The sequence below is a fragment of the Coturnix japonica genome, chromosome 15 (genome assembly GCF_054131305.1).
Source record: "Coturnix japonica strain WE chromosome 15, WE-NBRP24, whole genome shotgun sequence".
NCBI classification, from domain to species: Eukaryota; Metazoa; Chordata; class Aves; order Galliformes; family Phasianidae; genus Coturnix; species Coturnix japonica.
This window is the reverse complement of record NC_140677.1, coordinates 2,895,941-2,923,356: the sequence shown is the minus strand read 5'-3', so window position 1 is coordinate 2,923,356 and position 27,416 is coordinate 2,895,941. Positions and strand designations below refer to the sequence as shown.

Genomic DNA, 27,416 nt, shown 5'->3' with positions numbered 1-27,416 from the left:
GATCACCTGCTGCGGTGTCAGAGTATGGGATGTAGGCTGTAATGTGGGGGAGGATTGTGGAGGTGTAGGGTCAGCTTTGTCCCTTTGCTTGAATGCTCTCTCATGAAAGCCAAAGGTGAAAGCCATGGGCAGAAAGCTGCTGGAGGTGCACCTGAGCACTGAAAGCCTGGTTCCTACTCTGCCTTCCTAATGCTAATGTTATTTTGTGGTTTTGGGGAGTGCTGAATTCTCACTTTAGGTTTATACTATAACTGAAAGAAGAACAGTCAAAAGTTACTGGCTCTTTTGAAGTGAAAAAGCATCCAGTGATACAGGTTAGGTTCCCAATACTGTATTTTACTTTTTCACTTATTTTGCCAAGCTTTCCTATGCTTTCCACTAGAACCATTTTCTATATAAATCCTTACACTCAGCCTATGAGCTCTATTTACACATCCTCTGTTCATGCAGCCCACTGATAACTTCAGTCCCACAGACCTCCTCTCCAGGAAATTCTATAAAGATTTTCTCTTAGCACAAGCAAGCAGCCCTTCAGAAATCCTTTGTTGGATCTGTTCTTTCCTGTTACAGTTTCTTCTGCTTTTTTTTTTTTTTCCTTGTGGAGAGCTGTAATTTAAAGCTTGCTCAATCGATAAGTCCAAGATGCACAGTGTAAGTGGGAGCAGCAGACAAACAGCTGCTGACGACAGGAGATGGCTGATTAAAAAGAACTTGGGTAGAAAGCATTTGAGCTACTACTCTCTGCTGTGATTTTTGGGTTAGATTAAAAATAAAGATTAGATTAAAAAAAAAACCTGTTTTTTTGTTTTTTTACTTTGAAGATGATGTTTTAATCAATTACAGGGAAACTGGTTTAATGTAGAGGTAGCCAAGGAAAGGAAAGCCAAAGGCAGGAAGTCTGGGCATGATGTTGTAACAGCATCTCTGGTCCTGAGTTCTCTAAACATAGTGTTGTGATAAGATGATATCCTTGAGGTAGCCTCTGTTTTGCACTGCTTGCATTGTTTTCTACTCTACTTTTTAAGCTCCGGTGAGTGGCATTGGCCTGGGCTTGCGCTTGTTCCCTCTCTAGCTGAGGCATGTCTTGCACTGCTTGGACCAGACTTGGCTGGGCTGTACCCAGCTGGCACAAGCTGTAAATCAGGCAATTTGCATTTGGCATTACAAATTGCAGATGCATTACTTTGGAAAGGTAAAGACTCTCTAAAAGGCTGTAGGCTGCCAGCAGGAGAGTAAACATTTCTGTGCTAAAGCCTCAGTAGGCGTCAAGAAGGATTAAGGATCAGCTGGAAGTTGAAGTCCAGTTCCTAAATCACTGCAAAGCTTTGGGGAATGTTTTCTACTCATGTCAGAAAACAGTTTGTTGACAAATGGGTTGAACTCTGAAATGTATATCTTAGTGAGTTGTGGTCTAGTGAAATCATACAGTTGTTTTGACAGGGAAGTTCATATAAATGCTCAGTATGTGCCCGTAACCACAGAACCTACCTGGAAGATGAGAGATGGTGTGTGGTATGAAGCATAGGCATGTACATCCCTGTATGCTAATTCTGGCTGTATACACCAAAATAGCAAAGTGTTTAAATATGAGTTGGGAAGGCTGTGGGAAAGGAGGTGTGTGTGTGCTTGGAGAAATGCTTTAGGTCTGTCCATGGGGGGAAGAAGTCTGTCTGCAGATGGTGAAATGAGACTTGGGTCTCCTCATTCCCATTGCTGCTATCAGCATGTAGCAGAGCATTGTCACAGTAAGATGCTGAGCAGGAGCCTGCAACAGCTCTGCAATGAGGCGCCAGCTGAAGAGCAGAGGGATGTTGTACCAAGGAAGGATACTGAAATGTAACTCTTCGTCAGCTTGTTTGAAAGAGGGAGGAATGTTATTGGGTGGGGAAGGGGAACACACACAGAAAGCCAGTGAATCTCGAATGTACTCTTCTTTCGTGAGACTTTTATATTTTAAATGAAAGTAACCATTGGAAATTACTTTGAAATCTTGTATCTCATTAGAAGAGTAATGATTGATAAGACTTATTATTTCTGCTTTTGTGTTATCTGGTGGTTCCTGTGAATACTGACTCTTATCTGGTTGGTACCAGATAAACACTTAGCAGGCTTTAGGAAGCTTGTAATCTAAGGACATAGGAAAGGCAAAGAAAGAGGAGAAACAGAGCCATGGACAAGTGCCTCATTCCAAGGTCACAAAGCAGATTGAGAATCAGAATCAGATCTAACTTCAGCCCATTTTCCTGTTCCATTTGGTATGCTGCTTCTATCATTCAAATGTGGAAAGCCCCATCCTTTTCCAGCTAAGTGGAGGGCAATGAAGATGACTTCAAAATTCAGTGATGTATGGGGGGGGGGAATGAAATCAAAGGAGTGGCACTGATAAAGATGCTGTTTTTAGATGAATGCAATATATGACAACTCACACATCTGTCTTTCTCTCTAGATGCTGTGAGGTGGGGAGAATGATTCAGGTGTGAACTGCGAATTGACTGAGAGCTGATGAAAGAGCAGCTGGGGGGACTGCTGAGAATCCATCCTTTATTTCTGAATGGTAACAGTTAAAGTCTTTGTAAGTATTGTATCCCTGTTGGATACTTTTTCTCTAATGTACTTACTGTAGTAGCATAATTGTGTCTGTAAAATTGTACATGCTATGGAATAATTTCATGTGATTATGATATTATGTGATTATCTATAAAATATTATATAAAGCCAAGCCTGTAGTAGATTCTCACGGAAGGGACTTGTGTTTTTTTTCTTTGGAAAAGCCCCTCAAATCCATTTGGTTCTTCAACCTGCTGGAAAAATAGTGTTGTTATCCAGATTTATTCCAAGCAAATCTTCCTTCCTACTCTCCAGTGGTTGTGGCCACTGGGGCAGTGAGTGACAGTGTGTTGCTCTCTGCACCTCGCTCTCTTTACAGCTGCCTCATGGTGCACTGAAAAAGTAGGGAAGGAAGAGCCTTGGTGATATGTGGGCAAGAGGTGTTTACTGGGGGAAGGAGGTTTGGGAGCCTTCAAGGTGTTTGTGTGCTGGACCTCACTAGGGTTGCTTCTTATGGGAATTTCAGTGCCTTTGGACCTGTTCTGTAAAGAGATGTGTGTAGAGGGAATAAAAGCACTGGCAAAGGGATTCAAACAATTTATTTTCCTAAATAGTATTTGCTACAAATCTATACGTTGTTGTTCTGTTTCTTGTTTGTGGCTGATGACAAAAGAGTCTGCACTACCAATGTGTGGAGCTTAACTAAGAAGTTCCCATTTGTTTTAATTAATGGGAGCTTTGAGACTTTTTTTGCAACAGGAATTATTACTTCTTTGGAAATGCTATTTCTTCTGCTTGTTTCTTATTGGTCTTCTTGTTTCCTTTATTCTTCTCCCCGCCCTTTACTATTGCAGAGGGCAGAGTGGAGAACACTGCATCTACTGCTGAATTTCATTTTGTGTATTGTTGTGGTCTCTGAAATTTATATCAACAAGTTGCTGATGAAATGAGGCCTGTCAGCATGCTGCTCTAATTTCCTTTATTTTCTTACTGTTGTTATACTTTTATTTGCATCCAGTGGTAGTTTCAGATGAAGAATAATATACTGATTTCTGATAAACCTCGACTAATCAAGCAGTGGGATTCGGGTGCTGTGTGCCTCTAAAAAATCTGATGGCATTTTGATTCTCCTTCCTTAGGAGAAGCTCTGAACAGGAGCTCACTGTGTCAGTCCATAAGTTAGCTTAGAAAGTTTCTCTCTTTCAAGACCAACCATCTGGAAAGGTCACCCTGTGAAGGCTGCTTGTTTGCTAGGTCTGCATGAGCAAAGAGAATAAAGGTTTCCTCTGCTTTTTTTTCTTTGTGGGATGATTTGTCTTGATTATTCTTACGCAATCCCTCAAAACATGTGCTTTTTTCCCCCCTAATTAAAAAAAAAAAAAATAGATCCTCCTGTGTTTTCCATGAGGCATCACATGAGTTGGGCTTCTCCATTTCAAAGGAGAAATACTGGAAGTGTAGGCGTAACGTTCTGAGTGTAAACTGGCACAGATTGTTGTCTCTGACCTTCTCTCCAAGCAGGAAAGGTCGCCCAGCGATGCAGCCTTTCTTTCCATCTGTGTGCTCGGCCCTATGCGTCAGACATGTGTGTTTGGGAAGTGTGCTGCTCTCCTCCCCTCTGCTCACAGCTTTCCCATTGCTCTGCAGGCTCTGCCCTTTCCCCCCGCTCAGCCAGTGCCTGTCTGAGATCTGCCCTGTGACCAAGGGATGAACCCGGAGCCATTCAGTTGGGGCTGAGAGTTAAGTTAATATATGCTCCCACATCTGCCCTGCAAATATGTGCATTTACACAGGGCCTTTTTATTTAAACACACTCCTCTTTCTCAGCTAGGGCAATTGTCATTAAGATTTCACTGCGTTGTGATACATTGGCTTATAAGCCTTCCTATATTTAGAATATGTGAGTCCATTACATTTTAAGAGATGCTCTGCAGTTTGAAAGTTAGTTGTCCCATTGTTTGCATGTAAAATTCAGGGCACAGTGTGTGGAGCTGCCTTTGTAAATTGGACACACCGTCGTGTCATTTTCTACTCACTAAAAGCCGCAGAGCTGCTGAATGAAGCTCCTATCCCAAGAAGAAGTAAGGGCTCATTAAAAGCTTTAGCTGTGATAGAACAAATTGAGCTTCAGTGCCCCCACATAAAGATTATAATAACTGTAATAATAAATGAATTAATAATACATTACGGGAGAATTCCTCCAGTCAGGTTGTCACACGCTTATCTCTGAAAATTGACTTCAGCGAGGTGTGTCACACGAGCTAATGACCTTAACTGATGGATTCGGGAATTCTCCACACTCTGAAATCTGCTTAAATTCAGATTTCTGTACTCCTGACAGTTTTCCAGGCAGACATGGGATAAGTAGATCCATTTGGTGTGGCAGGCTGCGAGGCTCCTCTTGTAACAGGGCAGTCTCTAGCTTTGCCCTTTGCAAATTGGAGTAGGTTTAGACTTGATCAATTGCAAGGGAAAATTCAAGTTGGCCATCAGCATTATGGACCAGCCAATACCAGTGGGACACGTGTGGCTTGGGTGGTGGGTTTGGCTGTTCATACTACGTTTGTCATACAGAGAGCTTCCATGATGATGAACCTTGAAAGCTCATGGTTGTATTTGCCATGAACAAATTCTGTCTGCTGGAGCTGCAGATGAGATTCTTTGTGGTATGATGGAGCCATTCCTGTGCTCTATGGGAAGTTCTGGGGGTAGGACAGACTGCCCAGAAAGTGGGAGCCGGAGGATTTCCACTACTTGCCCTGCACCAGAGCTGGCTCTGTAACAGCAATTAGGCACCTGTGCTGTGCTGAGGGGAAAACTGCATTAAGGGAATTGATTACCCAGACATTGTAACCCATGCTGGTTGTAAATGGCATCTTTTAGCACCCAATTACCTTCAAAATTAATCCAGTAGAGTTTCTGAGAGGCAAAGCAGCCCTCCAAAGCCTGGGCACTGCAAATGGAAGTTACTTGAGTTGTGAGGTTGATAGTTTTTACAGTTAGGAATAATTTTGACTTGGGGAGCTTATTTGCATGCCCCAGTTCAGAAAGAAATCAATGGGTATCAAATAGATATCATGGTGAAAACGCATCCTTTTACTGCACATTGCACTGGGTGCTGCTTCTGGATGTCCCCATTTATACCTGCCAGCAGACACTTGTTGATGTTCTGGACAGTTAGTTTGCACATGCAAACAGTGACATTTGACCATGGAACTGTGTGAGTGTGTATGTGTGTGTGTATATATACATATACTAGCTCAGCATAAAAAATTCAGGCGAGGGAATATCATCAGTGGTTTTCTTATCAGTGCATTGCATCATGTTAATATTACAGCCAATATTAAATTAAGGATTTCACTGGAACAAGGGAAATGATACCAGGAGTTTTATTCTGAATGATGTTGAGTTTGCTTGTGAAGTTGCACAAGATGTGGCTTGCTTTGTTTGTTGGTTGATGAGGGAGTTGATGAGCTCAACAGCTGCTCTAGTTTGCACTATGATTCTTTTCTTTCCCAGTGCATTGCCTTGCTTTGGCATGGCTGTCTTGGATACAAACCAGGAAAAAAGAGGTTGTGTAGCAGCAAAAAAGGTAATCTATTAGTGTATCAGATTGTTATGGCTCCAGCAAATGACCTGAGTGTTGCTCGTGTATCACCTGAAGTGGTTGTGCAGGGAGCTGAAAGCCCAGTTCTGTTTTTCAGTCCTCCAAGCAATAAAAGAAACAGTTGGCAGCACTGAGGATTTTGAATTTTGGAACAGAACAAATGGATACCTGCTAGGAAACTGCTAAAATAGCAATAGCCTGAGGCTGGCAGTGTGTAACGAGGGGAATACGGCTCCACCAGCCAGATGGGTGCAGTGCCTCCATATGATTTCTGTATTGACTGCTGTCAGAGGTAGGAGGAAGGGCTGAATGTTATGGCTGTTCTTAAATTTTTAGAAACGAGGCTGGGCTCATTAATGCTCCCACCAAATGGCTTTCAGTTGCTATCAGTCTGACTTGTATTGGAATTGATGACCTTGAGATAAAAGGCTTTTTATTCTATTACCAATCTCCTGAGCCATCAAGTCTTTAATATGCCGTGTAAAATCAACTTTCTGATGGTATTTCTTGATGTAATGTTACTATTTATTATTAACCATGTCTTATTTTGTGCACTGTTAGCTATAATCGTACAAAGTTCTACTTTTGTTATTCCTATTATTTCAAATATATCTGCTGTATTACTATATACACAGAGATGTAGAAGAAACAGATTGGCAAGAGACTGGTACAGTTTCATATAAATGAGTTAATAAAATCACAGAAATACAATTGAACATCAGCAAAGTTCATGTATCAGTTCAGTAAATTGAAATATAAAACTGAGTTTTGATGTTGAAATAAGCTGTCCTGGGAAGTACCATACAGGATTACCAAATGCACAGTGAGTTAAGAAAAATGAGTAAGTATATGCAATGTAAACTACTGCAGTGAAGGAACTGTATTACATGCCACCCTCGTCCTCCTGAAGGGATTATTCTGGAAGGCAGTTCATGTTAGGAAGCCAGTCCTATACAGGGATGTTAAGCAGAGCTGTGATGTGGTAGCTTTTTCTATCTTGGTTTTATCTATGTGATCTTAGGAAAGCAGGGAGAATTGGGATGGAAAGTGCCTTTATGGACAGAATCATTGCAAACTCTGAAGGATGACAGCTGATTGTCCATAGATGACCTGACTTCAGTAATGTTATCTTTCTTTAATATTTGTGTTATGTTAGGATGGGGTTGTGCTGAGCAGCAGTGCTTAGTTGTGCCAAATGATTGTTTCCCCATTATTTTGTTCCAGTGGAAATGATGTAAGCTATTATTTCCTTGATGTTTTTGACAGCAAAAGTGCTGGATTGCAAATCTGACCCAGGAGCATACAGGGTCATTTAGGTGACCTTGCAGCCTTCAAGTGATGGTCCCAACAGCTTCCTTAGAGAGAACATATTCCATTGATTATTCTGTATAACTCATAGTTTTAATTGCATTTTTCCTTTTAATGTGCGTTAAAACAGTTACTTCTCATGCTCATGAAGTACAGTCATGATTTTCTTAATTAAAACATGTTTTATGTTGGAAGATAGCCTTTATGTCTACACTTTGGACCTCCCTTTTCATGGACTGAGCCAATACCATTTTTTCTAGGTCATGTTTTTTAAACCTGATATGAATAATTACCTCCATGTCCCGTGGTTAACATCTGTTAGCATTTCTCAAACTACCACTTGTCTCTCTGGCAGACTCCCACTGCTGACTCACGTTTAGGTTTTATCCTTTCTGACCTTTATGTTCTCTCACTTGTGTTGCCTACCTTACAAAGCACATCTTCAGGTTGGTGTTTATTTCCAAAATAGACTGAACGTTGGGTAAGTCTTTATTTTTATTTTTTTTTTTTTGCCTAATTATCTTTACAAGTTTTGATGCTTTAGCTACATGCTGAGATCACTTGGTATGCTGGTGCTATCTTCCGCAGGGCTTGAAGCTCCTCTGTGCTGAATCTGTGTTACCAAAGTCATTCACGAATAACTAGGTCAAGTGCAGTCCCCTGTGGAGATGGACTGGTGTTTTCCATCTGTTTGGAAGCAAATGGAGAAGTTTCTCTATGGCTGTGTATATTCTTATTGCAATAGAATACTTTTTGTTTCATCAAAAGGTATTTAGCCCCTCTTCTAATAGTGCGATTATCCTTATTTAAAAGAGAACGGAAATATTGTGTTGACATGCTTTGTTCTTCACAAATATATTTGATTTCTTCTCATGTTGTGTTCCTCTGGGTTCTTAAATCCATTGTTTGACCACTGTTGCTGGTCTTCCAATGCACCATATCCAAACTGCATAATATTTCTCTTTCCCATTTAAATAGTGGCAGCATTTGACCATCCCTTACCCTCTTGAACTCAAAACTTTTCAGATTAAATGCTAATAAAGTACATTAAGAAAAAAAAAAATGTGGATGAGACCAGAATTTGGAATCATAATTTTATCTGAATATTATTTTTGATTACCAGGAAGAGAAATATGAGAAGCAATTGCTTAGAGATTGAGGGTCTGTGACCCAAATCATTACTGTTATTGCAAACATCATTTCTGAGGGATCAGTAACCCTTTCAGTCTGTAAAAGGGTGAGAAATGGCCTTCCTTCCTGACAGCCTGAAAGCTGCTTATGACACCCTTCTCCAGCCTTGATGGCTTTAAGAACAAGCCCTGTGTGGGCACTGCCCCAAGCTGATATGGGCAGTGGTGATGGGCCAGCTTATGTTAGGCTCAGCCCTGGGTTCTTCTTCTCAAATCCTATGTGCTTTCCAAAGTGCTTGTGCCTCCCACGCACAATAAGCACTTAGGATGGTAATGGAGAAATGTCTGCTCAAGTGAATGTTTGGATGCACAGACTGCTGCTTGCCCCCTTCAGCCTCCTTTATCATGTGGTAAGGATGCTCGATGTGTACCTGTGTGGTTTCTGGTCTCTGTGACACCTGTGCGGGCTCACAGGACGGTGCCTTAGCTGACCAAATTGACTGCTTGTTAAAGCTTAACCTTAGAAGTGGTTGCAACTCCATTTCCTTAGATCTGATGTGTAACAGAATGATGCGTAGTCCTGACTGGGTCTTGACAGAAATGTGACAGATTACTTAGGAATTTTCTTCAGATGCTGCTGTGCTATTGAGATAGCTCCTCAAAACCCATCCTGTCATGCTAACTCGAAAATTGTTGCAGTGGAAATTATTCCTATGGATCTATAAGATAGATTGTTGTTCAATTGTGCTGACAGCTGGTGCCTGGTAATGTGTTTATGTGGCTGTGCTGTCTTCCTTGGCTGTGCAGTGGCAGCATTACCGTGGAGCAGATATCTCTTCAAGTTATCTCACTTTGCATATTTATTCACTGCTGCCTGTTTGGGGCGAACAAGTCATTTCCTTCTAAGCACCTCCCTGCCAAGGTGAGCGTTCTGTGTTCTGCCAGAAAATCCCTGATTGAGTCAGAGTGTGGTTAAACAAAGAAAAGGGGAGGGGATGGGGGGAACAAACAGACAAAAAACGTAGTTCCTGTTTTGTTCTTGCATCCAGAGCTTGGGCTTGGAGTATTCCATCTACCTGCTGCCCAAAGTAATTTGGATGGAATTTATTATTATTAGCACGCAGAAGGGGCAAAGCCAATTGCCATGTGAGTTCATTACAAGGAAATTATTTCCTTATACATTTGCTAAGAGTAAGCTCTAAGTGACGCTGGCTCATTAAATCCAAGAACTCAGATACTGTCCTTGCTCCTCCGGATTTAATAGGCATGCTTTTTCCAAAGGGCTTCTTTCTGTAATCTGCTGCATGGCACATGCAGACACCTGCCAGATGCTTGTGATCCTCCTGCATATGACGGGGCTCAGAGCCCTGACAAATACCAAAGAACGGCTGGTGGGGCTGCTGCTGCTGCAGGGGCTTTCATTTGTACCCAGAGCTCAGGAGAGAGTGCTGCAAGATAAACACTTGTTGTGGGTTTGCATCAGTTGGAGGTTATGGCAGGTCCTGCTGTCCCAGGGGGTGAGAGCGCATGGTGAAGGGTGGCTGCTAATAGGGAACCCCGTGTTATGTTCCCAGTGTGCTTCGCGTGGAACAAAGGGATACTGTCTGTGCTCATAATCTGCCCTTTGGAAATTAACAAACAAATGGCAGGCTGCAGATGGGATGGCTATGAAACCTCTTACAGTAGGCAGGCACTGCTTTCTGCTTAATGATTTAGTTTTGAATTTGACTAAGTCTTTGTTGCTGCATGGAAGTTCTGGGCAAACTACTTGCTGGGGAGATAAACCTTTTGAAGGAAGTTTCATACCTACAATAAATACTTACTGCCTTCAGAAGACCTAAGAAGAGTAGAAATCCTATAAATTAATGATGGAAGAGATCTTGATTGTGTGTTGACCTGCTCTGTGCCTATAGCACGGTTGCTTTCAGTAACCAGCTTTAATTTATCTCTCCACAAAACAGATTTGAGTAAAGAAGGTTATTATATCCATGCAGCCCAAAATTACAGGGAGAGTTAACTCTCTCCAGGTGACTTAAAACTGAACAAGGTTTTCTGCAACCTCTGAACCTAAAAGCCTGATTTGGTTTCCAACTGACTTGCATTCCCCATTGCTCTGCATGAGGCAGTGCTCAGGCAATTTCTGTCTTCTCCAACTGACAGGAGATAATGCTGGGTTACTCCCAGCCTAGATTACACTCAGGCTGGCTGGCATGAAAGTGAATATATTGGGATTTGCCATTCAGCTACTCTAAAACAGCATTTCCAATGTCCTTTATCTCAGTAGAGGTGCTAGTTTGAGACTTTTCCTTTTGAAAATTCCCCGTGTGCCAGTGACTGAGGTGTCTGGATAGACGGAAGAGACTGAAAGTGTAAAAACCTCATTTCCTTGACAAGCTGTTCTAAAAAATGGTTTATCTCTGCCAAAAAAAAAAAAAAAAAAAAAGAGTTCTCATCAAACCAATCTATTCCAGCATCACAACTTTTATCCCCCAAATGCTGGTTTTCTTTTTTCCCCCCCCAAACCTACTAAGTACACAGGATTTTAGTTTCTCTCTGGGTTTACACCAAGGGCTTTATCCATGGGTGGTTCCCAGGAGGGGTGTGGTGGGGGCACTGCTGGCCCTGGGGCATGTTGGTGGGGGTGTATCCAGCACCTGCTGCTGGGTCCATGCATCCCATAATGTGCAGTGCAGTGGTGTTATCCTACTGTGGGCATTAAGAAGGTACTGGAGCAGGCACAAGAAAGTGCATGCTCCTGATGCCACTCGTTATTAAATGCTTTCCTTAGCAAATGGGCTTGAATGCAAACATGGCCTTTTGTCTCCCTGTAAACTGCTAATGCTTTTGACATGTTTTTTGAAGTTCTCCTTTTGAGCTGTAGCCTTTGGGCTCCCTGTAGTTTGCTGGCAATGCTCAGGCCCAAAACTTTGTTTTTCCCCTCTTGCATGAAGTATTAAAAATCAGTGAGAAAAGGTTGCTTCAGAGCAAGGATTAACTTGAGCTTTAGTCTCTCTTCGCTCTGTTTTCTGTTCCGTGTCATTCTCACACATCCAGAAGGAGGGATCTGTCATTTCAGAGTGCTGTGTCTGTAGGGAAGTGCAGCACAGGATCCTACAGCTGTGCTGTGAGTGTCACTGGGGGATGATGGTGCCATGGGGCAGAGAACCAGCCTGGTGCTGTCAGCTGAGGAGAAACCTGGGGGGAATGGTGCTCTAAATGAAAGGTTAAAGGAATTGGATTTATTTAGGATATTTTTCTGCATAAAGTTGAGTGTTTTACTGTAGGTTGGTAGACCTGTGGAGAATAATGATTTACAGTCCTAGGTTATTAACACAGTTGAAGTAGCTTCTTCATGGGAATTATTCTTCACAGATCATGTGGGTACATCATATGTATGTGTTAGAAATAATAAATATATTATCTACTAATGGACTGGTTAGACAAAATTTTTTCAAGTTCAATTGACTTCTAGGAGCTTACTGAATAGCAGGCAGGAGGGCAAACTCAAATATCATAAAGATTAGGTTTTGCAAATACCGTATACAAGGGAATATAGTGCTGAATACTTTCCCCTGGTAAATGTGGCTCTGCTGCCACATAATCCATATTCCCAGCTTCTGGATGCATCACCCTGAAAATTGCAAAACTGAGTATTAAGAAACACGCCTTTAAAATACACCAGCCAAGTTCCTTAAAAGGATCTGAGGAAGGATGACTCACTACTCAAATGGCCATTCATTGCATCTGTGGAGCACTTCGGGTTAAATTCTCTGAAATAGCAATGATTTCTTGTAGAGGCTTCTCTGTGTTGCAAAGCCAGCGTTGCTGCAGCAGCTCAGGGCAAGGCAGGAGGAAGGCAGCAGCCATCAGCCTTGTGTGGTCGTCCCAAGCATGGAGAAGAACGTGGATACTCATCACTAGAAGGTTTGAGATTTGCGTTTATTAAAAGCAGATCTGAAGCAGGTTTTGGGTGCTGACAGCTGCTTGGTTGCTTGGGTCACCAGGAAGGAGCTTGTGTGGAATACTGTTTTATTGTCCCGGGGTGCCACTGATGGTGTGTGGGACAGAGCTATTGAAGATTTGTGAGCCCATTTGGCTGAGATGTTTGTGATCTGTTGGTGTGTGGACTGTAGTCACTATTTCATAACGAGGTGTGATTTTTCCATATGCTGTTTTTCCATGTGGTTTATTTGCTGCTTTGTCTGACACAGCCTTGTTTACTGCACATCTTGGGTATAAGATCAGATATTTTCTTCCTGTCAGGTCAGTATTCTCAAATGTTTAGCCCCGATTTTTTTGTCTCTCAATAAAACTGCTTTTCAGTGCATGGTGCCCTTTGTATCTTGAAGCACCAACAGGGCAGAGTGCAAGCAATAGAAGTTCAGCCAATGCACAGCTGCTAGACCTGTGCTTGTTCTCCAATAACCAGAGCTTGTTGGTTGCTTGGTCTGAGATGCAGGCAAAAAGCACCCCAGCGTATTCTTTAGGTTGAAGTAATAGCATGAACTGGGAAATGAATGTGTGTGTCAGGAAATACTGCACCTTGCTGTGGCTGTCAGTACATACAATGATGTTGCATGGAAAATAGTAAAATTTAGCTTGATATATGCTGTTAGGAGTGCTTGGATTTAAAAAAAAAAAAATGCTGTAGCGTTTTACAGTTTGTATAATGCCTTGAGATTGGGGGAAAATAAAGGAGAGTATTATATTTACAGCAACAGGATCGATACTATCTGTAGGCATTGATTCCTTTGCTTTCTAGCAAGGTGACTTGCATTCTTGTCTGTCTCCCACTTGAAATCCAGGTTTTTAAGTCAGGTATATCTGTGTGTTCCACAGGTGTGTGTTTTGTGGTGGTAAACCAATATTTTCTTTTACAAAATACAAGAACAGTAATTTTGCCTCGGGTAAATTCTTTCCCTTGGAAATTGAGGAATGCTTCAGGGCTTGTATCTCAAGATGAAATAGAAATCTGTCTTGGTAAGATGTGAGCAATTTCTCATGTCTACGACAGCCAAAGGAAAATTGGCAGGGAAAAAAATTATACAAGAAGAATAAAAAAATATCCAAGCACAGTAAAACTCTCAGTAAAACCCATATGTTCCATGGTTTGTGGAAGCTGGAGCTGTGTGCAGCTGGCACTCATGGCACTGTTGGGCAGAGCCTGAGACCAGTGTGTTATTAGTGTGCACTTCTTTACAAATCCTCTTCTAGGTGGGGGGATTGCATAACTTAATTAATGTGAGTAATACTAATTATTTAGGATCTGTCATTGCACGAGTGGTGATGAATAATGCAGATACTGCTGTGGTGCTAAACGTGGCTGCTGAGGTTTGGTGTGGTTTTTTTTTGCCTTTTCCCCTCATCATCCATCTCAAAGTGTTGTGACATTGGGTGACACGGATAAACCTGAGTTCTGTAATTAAGTCTTGTTTTAATGATCCTGGAAAATATTCCATTTTGCATGTTCTCGTACTATAAACGTGGCTTAATGAGTCTTTCAGCTTTCCTATCAGCTTAATACGCTGCTGACATTTCTCCATTTGGATAACAAGATGCAGTAGGATAAAATGATCTTTTAAATGCCCCATGCTGGCATATGTAGGTTTTCATATTAGCAGAGATATTTCTGTGCCATTAGATCAGTGTCTTCTCTTCATTTATCTGCAGAAGACTGGGTCAGGCCTATTGGAAGCAAGTACCCACAAAAGACAAGGGAGGAATTCAGCAACTATAAGTTCAATTTCTTTTTCTAAGAGGATTCACCTTATTTTCCATGAGCGTTGTAGTGTTCAGGATTTTTTTTTGCACTGCTGCTTACAGAAAGCAATTTTGAAGCCACCTTGATAGAATGACTGGCTTCTGCATTTGTAAGAAATAAATAATAATTCCTATTGGATGGGAATGGTGACTGAATCCATGGGTTTCAGCCCCCTCACCATGAGCTGTGCACAGAGTCAATTAAATGTGTGCTTACAGGGGGAAATATGGGATTTTCTTATTCTTTCTCTAGGTTGCAAGCCCTGTGTGAATCAAAAGCCTGTGTGTGAAGCAAAAGGTGATTCCTTGTGTTGGTTGAGGGCAGAAAGATCTCATGTGCATTCAAGCCACCACATTTGTGGTGTGGAAAGCTCAGCTTCATTTGTACAGTTGCTTCCTGTGGAAGGAGGGTAACCTGATGGACAATGTTTTTTCCCAAAGGGAAGGGCTTGAAGGATGCTTTTGGACTTCAGAAAGGTGATTTTATTTCATGTTTAATTCAGAAGTAAGATCTGAATATATTTATTTTATCCAGCTCTGTCAGAGTCCTCAGAAGCGTATGATAGACCTGTTTCCAGCCACAGGCTTCTTTCTCTATTGCAGTTGGAATGGTTTAGGAAAATAGTAAGAAATTGCTGTATCTTATGGATTTTGGTGTAGAAGAAGTTTGCCAGCGGAAGTTATCAAAGGTACAAACTTCTTAAGGGTGATCTGTTGCAGTGCAAACCAAGATGGCATTTCCACGTAAGAAGTGAACACAAGGCTTTATTTATCTTGCTTGCTTTCAAAGGCTTTCTAACTAGAAAGAAAGGACTCTTCAATTTTCCCAGTGGGGTCTGTTAGAAAGGGGAAAATTGGTTTGAAAGAATTGACTTCATTTTCTAGCCAAAGGCCAAACTGATCATGTATAAAAGTATCAGGTGTGTTCTGTGTATAGAGTAGTAGAAAAGTCCGTTCTGAAGCATGAGTGAACACTATAGCATTGTGATTTCTAGCTATGTAATTACAATTATGCTGCATTTAGTAAGTGCGAATACTTGGATTCCAGTGATTTGTTATCAGATTGGACGTAGAGCTTAATTTTGATTAAATACAGAAACTTTGTGTTTGAGAATTGCTCTGCATTTTGCGCCTCAAAGGCATAAAGTGGAAATGAAAAAAGCATGAGAAGATGAAGAAACAAACACCTCATTTGCAGGAAAATGTCTTTATTTTTCTTCCCTAATTTACCATAAAGGGGTGTGTGTGTGTGTGTGTGTATATATATATGTATATATATATATGTATATGTATGTATGTGTGTATATTTATATATATATGATAATGGAAACAAATCCACTGCAAACCAGGGGTTCATTGCTCATATCATGGTCCTGTGGAAGCTTTTTCTTTTTTTTTTGGAATTGATTACTGTAAGACTGAGCTCAAATAGTAAGCATGATATGTTAATGAAGCTACTGATATAATGCAGACTATTTCTAAGCAAAGAAATAAAAGATGTTTTTAGCAATAGGAGATGAAATTGAACCAGATTTATAAGAAAAGCTTCAGAATATTCTATACATCTGGCTAGAGCTAATATTGACTCTGAAGCATGTTACTGTAAATAATTTAGTTTTTTAGGGATTAGTCATTGATGTAGTCTGCAGAAAATCCAATATAGAAAGCTTTAACTTTTCTACTGGCCCTCTTCAACTCCTTTATCTTTGGCCCCAGCAGCAGTTGTGTCTCTCTCCTGCACCAAAGCAGTTGTGTTCTCCAGAGACATCCTTGGCCAGTTTAGTCCATAATCCTCCATAATGTGCTCTCCAGAGGGCCTTGGTACTTAATGCTTTTGGTGAGTAACAGTATATGCAAAGTAGATCAGCACACACATCCTGCTGTGTAGAAAAATGACTGAAGTATGGCAGGGAATTGCTCTGCAGGAGAACTTTTGGCTGAACCCAACTTAGTAAAATTCTCATTATTAGAAACTTGGATTTGTCTTCACACTTGCCTGCGCCTGTGGCCCTGGACACTGTAAAAGTTGGGGACCGAATTCCCTCTGGTCTATCTCCTTAATTAAAAGCAGCAGAATGAATCAGGAAAGAAAAGGACTGCATCAACAAGGACATACTTGAGACTTGTAACCCATACCATGATTTTCTAGGGTCACTCTCCACATTTGTAAGCATTTCTTTGAGTGCTGGAGCAGCTCTGGTTCATGTGTGCATCTGGTCCAGCATTATGCATTACGTCCAGCAATCTTGCTTGTGTACCACACATATCATTAGGAATCACTACCCTACTTTCTAGTTTCATTAGGGATGACAAAATAAAACATGAATAAGTTTTTTAATATGAGCTGAATTTAAATATTCATTATTTCTATGAATTCATGTCAGTAAGCTTTTAATATGCTGTAAGTAAAAAATAATCATCTTCGCGTTGCTCATCACTCTCTTCGTGTCCCACTTCAGTTTATGAGCACAAAGGTCATCCCAGTGTTGTTTCTGGTCCATTTAATTCCCTTGTGGTTTCTAGTTGTGCAGCGTGTCACTGTGTGTCTGGATGAATCTCTCTGTCCTTCATCCTTGAAAGCCAATTTTCTTGCAACTTTCTGTCCTAAATTCTCTCATTCATATTTGATTAATAACATTTATTTTGTATTGTAAGCTGCAGAGAATGCTATATGCATGTTTGCAGTGTTTTTCCATGCTGCCCTTCCACTTCTGCCCTAAATGCCATGGGAGCCCTCGTTGCCTTCCTTTGTCCATCTCTTCTGCGCTGCTAAGTGCAATGATCAGAAGACAAGTTTCATTTTAATAACCTTAATGCAGTTGGTTTCCCTGAGGCTGTGATACGCATGCTACAATCTTCTGGTTTTAAGCTATGTTGCACCTGGGTATATTCAAGTATGAAGTTTCTCATATCCAGGTTAAAGAGAATTCTGTTCTGATCTCCCTTGGAAAAAAAACTGCACATTTTGCTTTATGTGCATTTAAATACTTTGCTGCCAAGAGGAGCAAATGTAAGTTTGTACTGTGAGCTGCAGTACAGCAGATGTTGGCCTTTAAAAGATGATTGCTTTTCTCTGATGGCTTGAAGTTTGTCCATATGCAGTGGCACATTGAAGGCACAGAGTATGAAAATTAAGCTGTCACTACTGATAATAGCCTTGGAATGAAAGGTATTTTCTTTTCATACAGTTGGACTTCCTCACAAGTCCAGTTTCTGACACAGATGAGATACAAATGCTAATTGCTCCATACTTGGTGAGTTCGCTGCTCTGAGTAGGGCTATGGTGATTTCAGTGTGGTGAAAGAGAAGGAGCATAAATAGTTCTAGAGAGAAACTCCAGCACTTGATGAAATAATAATACAATCAATTAATAGATAATCAAGTATTAATAATTCAAGTGAGCTGGGGGATGAGTGTTGTTAATAATTAAACATTATTCTGATGGATTGAAATTAATCAAAGTATCACCTCTCTATCTGGAGGCATGTTAGTGATAACTCTGAGTCTACCCCCTGATGTAATGGATTTCTTTAACCCACTCCAACACTGGCTGTTGTTTTGTGACTCAAAAGATGTGGAAAGCATTCCCTGTGTGTTACCTACATTTTTACAAACGTTCAAGGAGAAATATTTTCTATCTGCAATGAAATCAATTCCTTTTGGATCTGTTTATTTTTATTTCTTGTACAGTTCATATTTGGAGTGGCTTGTTCATATTTGGGAGCTGCTCTGTGCAAGAGAGTGAGTAGTGCCCTTTGCAGGGGGGCTGTGAGAGGTGTCAGGGGGGGGTGAGATGCAAGGGAGCTGACCCAGTCACCTGAGCATTGCAGTCAGTATGGTTATTGCCAAAGAGGGAGAAGCCATGCAGATCCATGAAGGAGCTGAAAGGCTTTGGCTGAACTAACCTGGGTTTTCTGAAGTAGCCTGAGCAGCAAATGGCATGTTGAGTTGGCTGAATGCAGTAATGCTTGAAGCGCTGTGGAGGTATAGTTGGTACGTGGTCACTAAAGGGTACAGGCACAAAACTACTCAAAGTAACCTTGGAATAATAGATAAATGATAAGGAAGCAGCTTATTTTATAGTCTGGTTATAGTCTGGTCTCTTACAAATGCATTAATTTTCCAGGTAGTTCCAGCCTCCAAGATTCAGGCAGTGAATCTGTCTTGAGAACAGGATGAGATTTGTGAGGGGATCCAGAGACTTCCAGACTTTTGCTTGCATTCAAATTCTGTTGCTTCCTGGCACTTGTTTGATACTGAGTTTTTCTGTAACTGGTACGTTATTTGCTAAAACTCACATTACCAATGTGTGCTGTTTACAAAACCCACAATGGTGCTCTCTAAATGTTCTGACCTCCAGAGCTCCGGCATCTGGAGCTGGGACCATCTTTGTGCAAGGTGTGACTCAGTACCAGCCCGACACCGGGGCTGGAAGGGAGCCCAGGAGGAGACCAACGAGCCTGATGTTGCAGCAGATTGCTCACAGTGCAGTGATGTCAGTGATTGCTCTTCAATGATGTCAGTGATATCTCTTCAAGCTGGTTTGCTCTAAAATTACAGACAGGCACACATGTGAACACCAGAGAGAGTTCCTATTAAAGCTTCCTAGTTTTTTGTATCTTGAGTTTATAATGGGTTTACGTGGTAAAAATGTTAATGGAGTAATGTGGTATAAAAAAAAAGAAAATCAAGATTTGGATGAACAATATGAAGAATTAGATTTAAATGATAATTAGATTAATAGAATCTCTTAATTACTTGTATCATTTACTTAACCTTCTCCGTTAGATCCAGAAGCATCTATAGACCAGAAAGTAAGTCCTCCTAGAAGGACTTGTTGGGATAATTAAGAGGCGGCAGATTGATCGCAGTGTGACAGAAAGGAGAGGAACAGGCAGTTTAAAAGCCCTGTGCTGGTGTTGCAGGAGGCTCTGCTAATCATAGAGATGTCTGGGAGAGATGAGAAGGTTGCAGCTCAGCAGCTCTCTCCTGTATATTGATTTTTCCAAGAAAGCTTCCTTTGGAGAGGGATGCTGAAGGAAATGGTGTGATTTCATTAAGAGCAGTGCTCCCATCTCAGCATGCCGTGACCTCTGTATCAGGAGAGGTGTATGTGAGAGCTCTTCCTACTCAACCATCCCAACTGTCCTTGTGTTGAGTGGTGTCACCTGGCCTCAGAAATACAGCTGATTGCAGGGGGGTGGAGATGAGCAGGGGTACACCAGGATGTTCTTGCGTTGCTGCTTTTGAAATCTAGTCTTGGTGATAACAAGTGAGATGAAGGTGTTTGCTCCTATAATCTTGTCCTCTTTTTCATGTTTGTGCATGTGTAGCTACATATATCTATGCATATCTACCCACACACATGTGCCTGAGGTGATGGGGAGCTCTGGGAGCTTGCGCATACATAGAATAGCTTCAGGTAGTCCACCTATCTGAAATCTTTGTGCCAAGTTTGATCATAAAAAATATCTCTTCAGTATCTATACAACGGGGGAGAACCCTGCTTGCTCCCTTGGGATTGTTTTGCGGGCAATTATACAAAGAGCTCACCAACAGTCTGTAAATGAGTGATGTGACCAGTGAGGGGAAGGGATAGGAATCTCTGGAAAAATGAATGTTTATCAAATATCTTACAGTTTTAGATTGTTTTTTCTTAATTTGCTGTCCTGAGTGGTTATTAGTTTTGTTTTTGAGGGTAGTGTAGGAGTCGCAGTGAGCATTACATAGATGCGCCATGTAATGGTGCTGATTAACATTCACACGAGGTAGCTCAGAGGTGTGTGTATGTGGTGGTGGTGGGGGGAAGACAGCTTGGCAAGTTTAATAAATGCTTTAATAAGTGGATCTGCTTCCTAACTGCATGGGGAGAGTACACAAACCAAGAAGATAAAACCAAAAACCCACTCTGGGATTTTCAAATTACTGCTAGAGATTGTGCACTGAGATTGGATACGATATTAATGTGAATAGAGCATCTGAATCCCTTGAAATCCTGCTCTCAGTCTCATCCAGTGCCTGAAGGGCTTCTTCCCCTGGAGAGAGCTGTTTCTGGAGAGAACTGGGACCTTTGAGTCTGCACTGGGCTTTGGGGGCTCTCAGGGATTGGGCTCTCGAGTCATGTGGTTATAAATATGCTGAGCTGAGTAACAGGCTTAAAACCAGGAGTGAAACAGGAATTGGAGGCTGTTCACTGCCTTCTGCAGAAGGCAAAGCTGTGCTGGTGGGTGGGAGCTGACATCTGATTTCCGAGGATCAGCCCCAAGATGGACACAGAATTCACCTCCAGTCTGTGTGTCCTGCGATACATGGCCTGTTGTGGCTGTCTGTCTGCTGGGCATCAGTACCCTTCTGCATGGGTCTGTGCTGTGTGCCATGCTAGAATTATGGATAATAGAATATGAAGCAGCGGGGGAAGCAGGTGCATGCTATTTCTTGCTTTTGTGTGTGTGAAAATCCATTCTCTTTATTTATTTATTTATTTTCAGAGCAGGGTGCCTATTGCCTTTCTTTTTTTTTTTTTTTTCTCGTTACTGTAATGAGTTTTCTTGGCTCCCCATCCATCAGAAACCTCAACTTGATGATGTTGCTGGGAAACACAGTTAAAGGTTTAAATTATAAACTCACTTTGAGAAAATCAGCGATGCGTGATTAGTTGAAAGTTTTAAATATAATGGTTGTATTTTTTTGTTCGTGTACAGTAATGTCTTCTGTCAGCTGCGATATGACTTTTAATACATATTAATAGACTTTGTTACAATATGGATTGTTTTTACATCTTTTGCCAGACAGTCGTGGCATTAAGGTCTGCATGGTCTAAATTAGTCATTTGCTGAAGGAAACCAATGCACAAATGATCAGGTCAGCTCTGTGCAGAGATGAAGTTCCAGTGCATTGCCCATACACCCAACATTCAACTTCAGATTTGTCAGCAGAATGAAATAAAGAAGGAGCTGGGTGCTGCTCCAGGGTGCCCATCTCTGTGTGCTTGTTATGTTTCTCAGTGCTGGACCAACAAGGCAGGTTGTGCAGAAAATCCCTTTGGTAAACAGGAAAGGGCGCTCACCTCTGAGCTGAAGGCAGCAGCTGCTCAGGCATTTCATTGCAGAGCTCAAATACCCCCTTGTATGGATTGCTTGTAATCGCTTTGGTAACCTTTGGTGTTGCTGAGTAGCCTAGAAAGTAATATTTTAAAATAATAATTTAAAAAAAACCTGCATTTCTCCTTGAAATCTTTTGAGCTTTTCTCAATCATTAAGTTTTCAATAGCAGAGGCGGTAGCTCTTGGATTGTGCTTAATCACAATAATTATCAGCGCGCTTAATGAGCTCTGCAGTGCCATGGCTTTGGTAAAACATCTGCAGCTGGAGCAGCTCTGCTCACCTTCAGCTTCACTGTGTGCCAGGACACCCATTTTGAGTTTAGTCTCCATCACCTTTGCATGGGGATGGTCCTTTGAAACAGTTGGTCCACAGAGAAAGAAAAGTGGTGGTGATTTCATGTTCCAATCACAAGAGGTGGGAAAGCTGCTTCTTTTTACTCACAGGGGTTGTGTTTCTGTTAAGCAGAACTTCATTTTCCCAGCCCAGAGGCTCTGCAAACTGCCTTCTTGAAGAGAAGGTGGAAGCAAATTACGCTTGAGTTCTTCATAAGGAAATGTTCTGAGATAAGGTGAGATCTCGTATTGGTGTGTGATAATTGCCCCATGTGCTGTGTCATTGTCATTGCAGGTGGAGCGGCGTTCCTCTGCAAAGGAGCCATTGCAGATGGGGTGATATATAACTGACAGCTTGTTAATTCTGTGATGTTATGAAATCTGGGCATGTAATTGCTACAAGTGTTTGCTTGACTTTGCCGCAGAGCCTGACTTTATACTGCAGAAGTTTGTACCTCATGAAGTTCTGTTGTAGCTATAAAATGCAAATTGTAGGATGCAAAACATTAGTTCAAGAATGCAGATGAGACTAAATAAATTAAAAAATAAATCCTTTCTATGCTTTAGATTACAAGCATCCATTCCATGTCCTGCTGATGACATGCACTGTGGTAGCTGTTGGTTCCCCAGCTTGGGGGTAATTTCCCAGAGCTGATCGCTGCATTGTGGTGCTCCCAGCATGACTACGGGGAGAGCAGCAGGGAGGGAGCACAGCTGACAGATACTTTAAGCCCTTATGTGGTTTGGGAGTAGTTTACACAGGGAGGGTGGAGGGTCCCGGGTACTGTAGGGAGCTGCATCACTGTTGGAAGACTGCAAGGGCTTTAGTATGACATTGGAGTCATGGGTTTAGAGTCAGCCCTGTGTTCTGCAAAGCCTTGGAGCAAAGGTGGTGTGCTGTCCTGGTGATGAAATGCAAGGATGTACTCCTGGCTTTTCATTGTGAAAGAGCTGCTTAGAGCAGCAAACTGCAATGGTTGGTTTTGGAGTGAGGGTGAAACCGTCATGCAAGCACTGGAGCTGAGCGCTTGATGTGTGTGCTTCACCTGCAGCTCTTTTGGAATGCTGAGCTGGCATGTCAAGGGCTTGGGTTAAACCCAGCCTGCTTTGCACAGGGATATCTTGAAGCACTGGTCCTATCTATGCATCCCTCGGCTCTAGAAACACAGGAGCCAGACTCTGTGCCAAGCTGGGTATTCTCTGTGTGCTTTCTGTTGCCCTGAGAAATGGAGCTGGAGATAACAGGCAGCGTCTGGGTGGGTCCTCCTGGCTGCAGCCCCAGAGCTGATGGAGCAGGCAGGGAGAGCTGCTCCCAAACATCTGGGGTGCCCAAACTTGTCCTGGATTAGACAAGCTTCAAGTATTTAGGGAAAACGCTGATTCTTTGAGTTGTGGAAGCAGCAGTCCTTGTGCCCCACAGGACTGCTTTAAACGTAATTTAAGGTAAGCAACTACAGAATGCATTAGCTCTGAAGGAGGAAACTCATTTGTTCTCACTTTGAGGTTTCCAGCCCAACATTTGGAGATAGGAATCTGTCCCTTAGAATCAATTCTTTTGTTTGTTTGCATTTATTTGCCTGCTGCCAGTGGACTGTGCTTTACTGAAGAATGAATTAGAGGAGAAGGGAGGGATTTCAGGCATTGCCTTTTTCTGTTTCTCTCGGGAAACACTGAATTGCAGATATTTGGAAACATTTTTAAACATTATCTATATATTTATCATCGTAATACTACACCTCACCCTATCAAGGTTTTCTTGTCTGGTTCTAATCGCAGCCCTGCTTTGCTTTACCAATCTCTTACACTAGCTGGGAAGGTTGGAAAAGAGATTTGGTGCACACAAGCACAATTCATTGTGTTTCCTATAGGCACAGAAGGTCAGGTTTGTTTATTTGTTGGTTTGTGCCTGTGGAGGTGATGTCAGCCAGGAGTTTGTCTCCTGACCTCAGAGCACACAGTCTGGTGCAGATCAGAGTCCTCCCGTGCACCTGCACTGATGCAAATGAGCCACTTGCACCATGCTGTATTTTGCAATGGTTCTCATTTCGTCTGTGTGTATTTTATATGTATAAATAAATATAGGTGACGTTTGCTTGCTGCTGTTAGTATCTCTGCAATAAATTTGCACTGTGTAGAGACACTGGGAGAGATCAGATCAAGCAGTCTGGATCCTCCCCCATGGGCATCGTGCTTTCCATGCTGTTCTCCCATTGCTGCAGCTGCTGTCAGCACTACAGCATCTCCCATTGCCTGCATGGTGCTCCAGGACCCTGTGCTGCTTTCATTCCCTCCCCAGTGCATTCAGATCCATCAGTGTGAGTTCTCCCTGCCCTGTCTGTCTCTGCCCAGCACCGACCTGAGCTCATCTGCATCCTTGCTGCTCTGACAGCATCAGTGCTCTCCCAGGAGCTGTTCCCTCTCTCATCTACATCTGACAGCAGCTGCTTTATGGCCCCACATGGCTGTACCATGCTTGTTGGTTGTCTGCTCCAATTTCCTCGTGTACTCTTCCTGCTGCTTCCCAAAATCTCTCTCTCTCCATCTCCTTTTCAATATCCAAGTCTTATGTTGATCTGTACAGTTCTGCAGCTCTGCACCCTTTCAGCTCCAACACTCTCTCATGTCTGCATGCAGGAGGGCTATGAGCATCCATGCTCAACAAGGATTTAATTATTATGCTTTTTCCTGTTCTATTTCAGGCGTCAAATAGCGTCAGATGAATGAATGGGGGTTCACACCAAGTTGACTCCACTGTTTCAAGTCTGAGTCATGCATGGACCATGCAGGGATGAGTCAGGACAGCTCTGCTCTGTGACCCCATGCCACCAGCTGCCTTTTTCCCCCCAGGCACGTTCAGCCCTGGTGGTATGTGTTCAGCTCTGTGCAGTGTTCTCAAGATGCTCTGCTGGGAGTGCATATGGAAGGGAAAATCCATCACGCTCTGCTCCTGGCTGAGGGCACACAGCATCCCATGGTGCTACTGCAGCTGGTTGTGCCCAGGGTCCTGCTCTGCTGGCTAAGGAGAAATTCCAAGTGTCTGAGAAAGCTGCTTGAAATTCAGATTTCTCAAGAGTTCTTTTATTCATGTTGTGATACCCATCTCAATTCCCATCCTGTATGCAGACCTCAGTCACTGTTGTGGTCTGGCATCGCTTACCTGGTCAGCTAAATATTTGCAGTTACAGATGAGAGAGAGAATAGAAGGGAAAAAAAAAATCACGTTATCACTTTGTGAAGCACTCTGTCAATTTTCCATGCCACAGAAGAGAGATGCCATAGTCTGTAGTTATTACTGAAGTCTAATTATGTAAATGACATAATTTAATAATGATTATTAAATCCAAGCAAGTTTTATTTCTTTTCCTTAATATTGATGGCTCTCTTTGATAGCAGATGACAAGGTGCTTATCATAAAATTAATTTTCACGGAGACGCTGCATCATTTGGGATGCTTCAGGCATGGGACTGAGGGTCTCTCAGCTGACCTGTTATCTCTGCAGGAGTAAACGTTGTCCAGGAGGACAGCAGGAAGGGGAGAGAAAACTTACACAGCAGCAAATATTTAATTAGAAGAGCTGCTTGGGCTGCCTGGTTGTGGCAGCTGCTTAAACACAGATCTGGGCTTTAAATAACTTCAGCTAAATAAAAGGAGAAGGAGGAGGGAAAAGCTCAAAGGGCATGGGCTGTAATTGCAAAAGCAGTTTTTGGTTTCCCATTGCAGTGCCTTTACCAGCCATTAGTGCCTTTTTGCAGTTTGGGGTATCCATGAGCTATGGGAGTATGACTGCAGCAGTGTGTCACCTGCAGCTCCTGCTGGACCTAATGAGGAAGGCCCCCACTGGCTGCTCTGCAGAGTGGAATAAAGCAGAATGGGGTAGCTGGAAGATTTGTTGCTCTCCTGGGTTTGCTGACCAAATAAGAGCAGCAGCTCAGCTCTGGGGTTTCCTGTGCTCCAGGGACATGCATAGGCTCAGAGAGAGCTGTGAGGGAGCACGAAGAAGGCAGGAGGCAGGTCAGAGGCATTGCAAGCCATAGTGCTTGGCTTTTTAATAGGTGACTCTTCTTTGCAGCTTTTTGAGCTGTTCTGTGATCAGCATTTCTATGGTGCATAACAGGATGTGAGTTATGGACGAGGATGGCAGAGTAATGAGGTGGATCTGTCCATGCGTGCCATACAAATGAGATGAAAAACAACGTGACCGCCAGAATATGTGATTTCTTCATTTTTCTAAAGAAAAAGGGCAACATGTGGTGCTATAGAGGCTCCATGCAAAGTGTATGGCACAGTTTTCATGTGCACAATGTGGAAAGCGCTTTTTCCCAATGCGCATGTAATTGATTAGTACACGATGTCTGCAGACAGGCTGGTGAGCAAGAAGTCACACTTGTTCTGAAGAATATCGTGTTATGGGCAGAATGGGTAATGAAGGCCACAATTTTACGAGGCTGATGCTGAACATTAAGATTCTCTTTCCAATTTTATGCAACTTAACAGAATTCAAGCAGAATTTTCCCATCCGAATGGATGCTTATTGATGTACTTTGATTTCCAGCAAGATGGAGGAGGATACAGGAATACAGAAAGGAGATTTGTTTTAGCTTCTGCTTAGTTTGTCTTTAAGAGTAATAGCTGTTTACTGCTGTTTGTAGGGGTAGTTTGCTTGCAGTTATACCATTTTTCCCCATTCATGTTGTCAGCATGCCTTGAGCACAGGGAACCCTCAAGCAAACCCAGCCCTGCGCTGTGAAATCCTGCTGAGCTGTGGCCAGCACTGGTGGGAGCTGGGCATCAAGGTGAGGCTCCTCCAGGACATATTGCTTCACTGTAAGGTGAATCATGAGAAAGCTCATGATTTTCCTATTGTTTTCTGCTTTGAAACACCAAGAATGAGCGTACAAAAGAAGAAAGTGCCTTTGCTGCGCAAGTTGCTTTTGCAATCAGGAGGATTTGCATCACCTCCACTCAAGGAGGCTGTCACTAGCAGTCTCATCTGAAAACAAACTGCAACCTGCTTTCATTCCCTTGGTGCCTGGTTGACGTGCTGTCCTTTCCAGTCATTCAGCCCCACTGCTACTGTACTTTGTTTTGTGCTTCATGCTTGACCTATGAGCTGAAATGCTAATTGCTGATGAAAATTTCAATTAATATAAAGCTAGTTTCAGCCAGAAATATGGGCAACTCGTCTAGGAGGCGGCATATGTCAAGTGGAAAGAAACAAATGACAAAAGCCTCTGAGAGTAGTTGAATTTTTAGCTGGCTGTTGTATTTGTCCCTCCTGTACTGCCTCAACTGCTGGGGCTGGGATGGTCTCTCTGATTCCAGTGGTTAATGAGAACTGAGTGAATGTGTGGCCTTGCCTTTAAGAAAGGTGATGCAGTGTGTGCAGGGGGTTGGATTGTGGTTACATCTGTAAACCTGTGCATGTACAAAGCCAAGCACCTTATTTTTTCGCTTCTTGATACATGCGTTATGTAAATTATGTTGTATAATACAGTGGAGAAATATAATATGAAATTGCAGTAGGGTATTTTTAATTCTGCTTTAACTTGAGGTAACATAAAGCCTTGCTAATTAAATCACGGTAGATCTCTCAGAAGTTTGCAAAGCACTTAGAGCAATTTATGTTGC

General features: G+C 42.2%; 1 protein-coding gene across 29 annotated transcripts in view; it reads left to right on the top strand.

The window, feature by feature from the left end:
* Positions 1-27,416, top strand: part of CHL1 (cell adhesion molecule L1 like) — a 108,154-nt gene that overhangs the window by 26,588 nt on the left and 54,150 nt on the right. For 19 of the 29 annotated variants that reach the window (XR_014934557.1, XR_014934556.1, XM_085516155.1 and 16 more), the window contains one exon: positions 2,447-2,572. The exons of 2 other annotated variants lie outside the window; for them this stretch is intronic. The gene's annotated coding sequence lies outside the window, so the exon portion shown is untranslated. Of the gene's footprint in view, positions 1-2,446; positions 2,573-7,800; positions 7,944-12,175; positions 12,517-20,879; positions 24,653-26,485; positions 26,582-27,416 lie in introns of those variants that run through there. 8 more of the 29 variants (XM_085516158.1, XM_085516163.1, XM_085516149.1 and 5 more) reach the window with 4 other exon arrangements.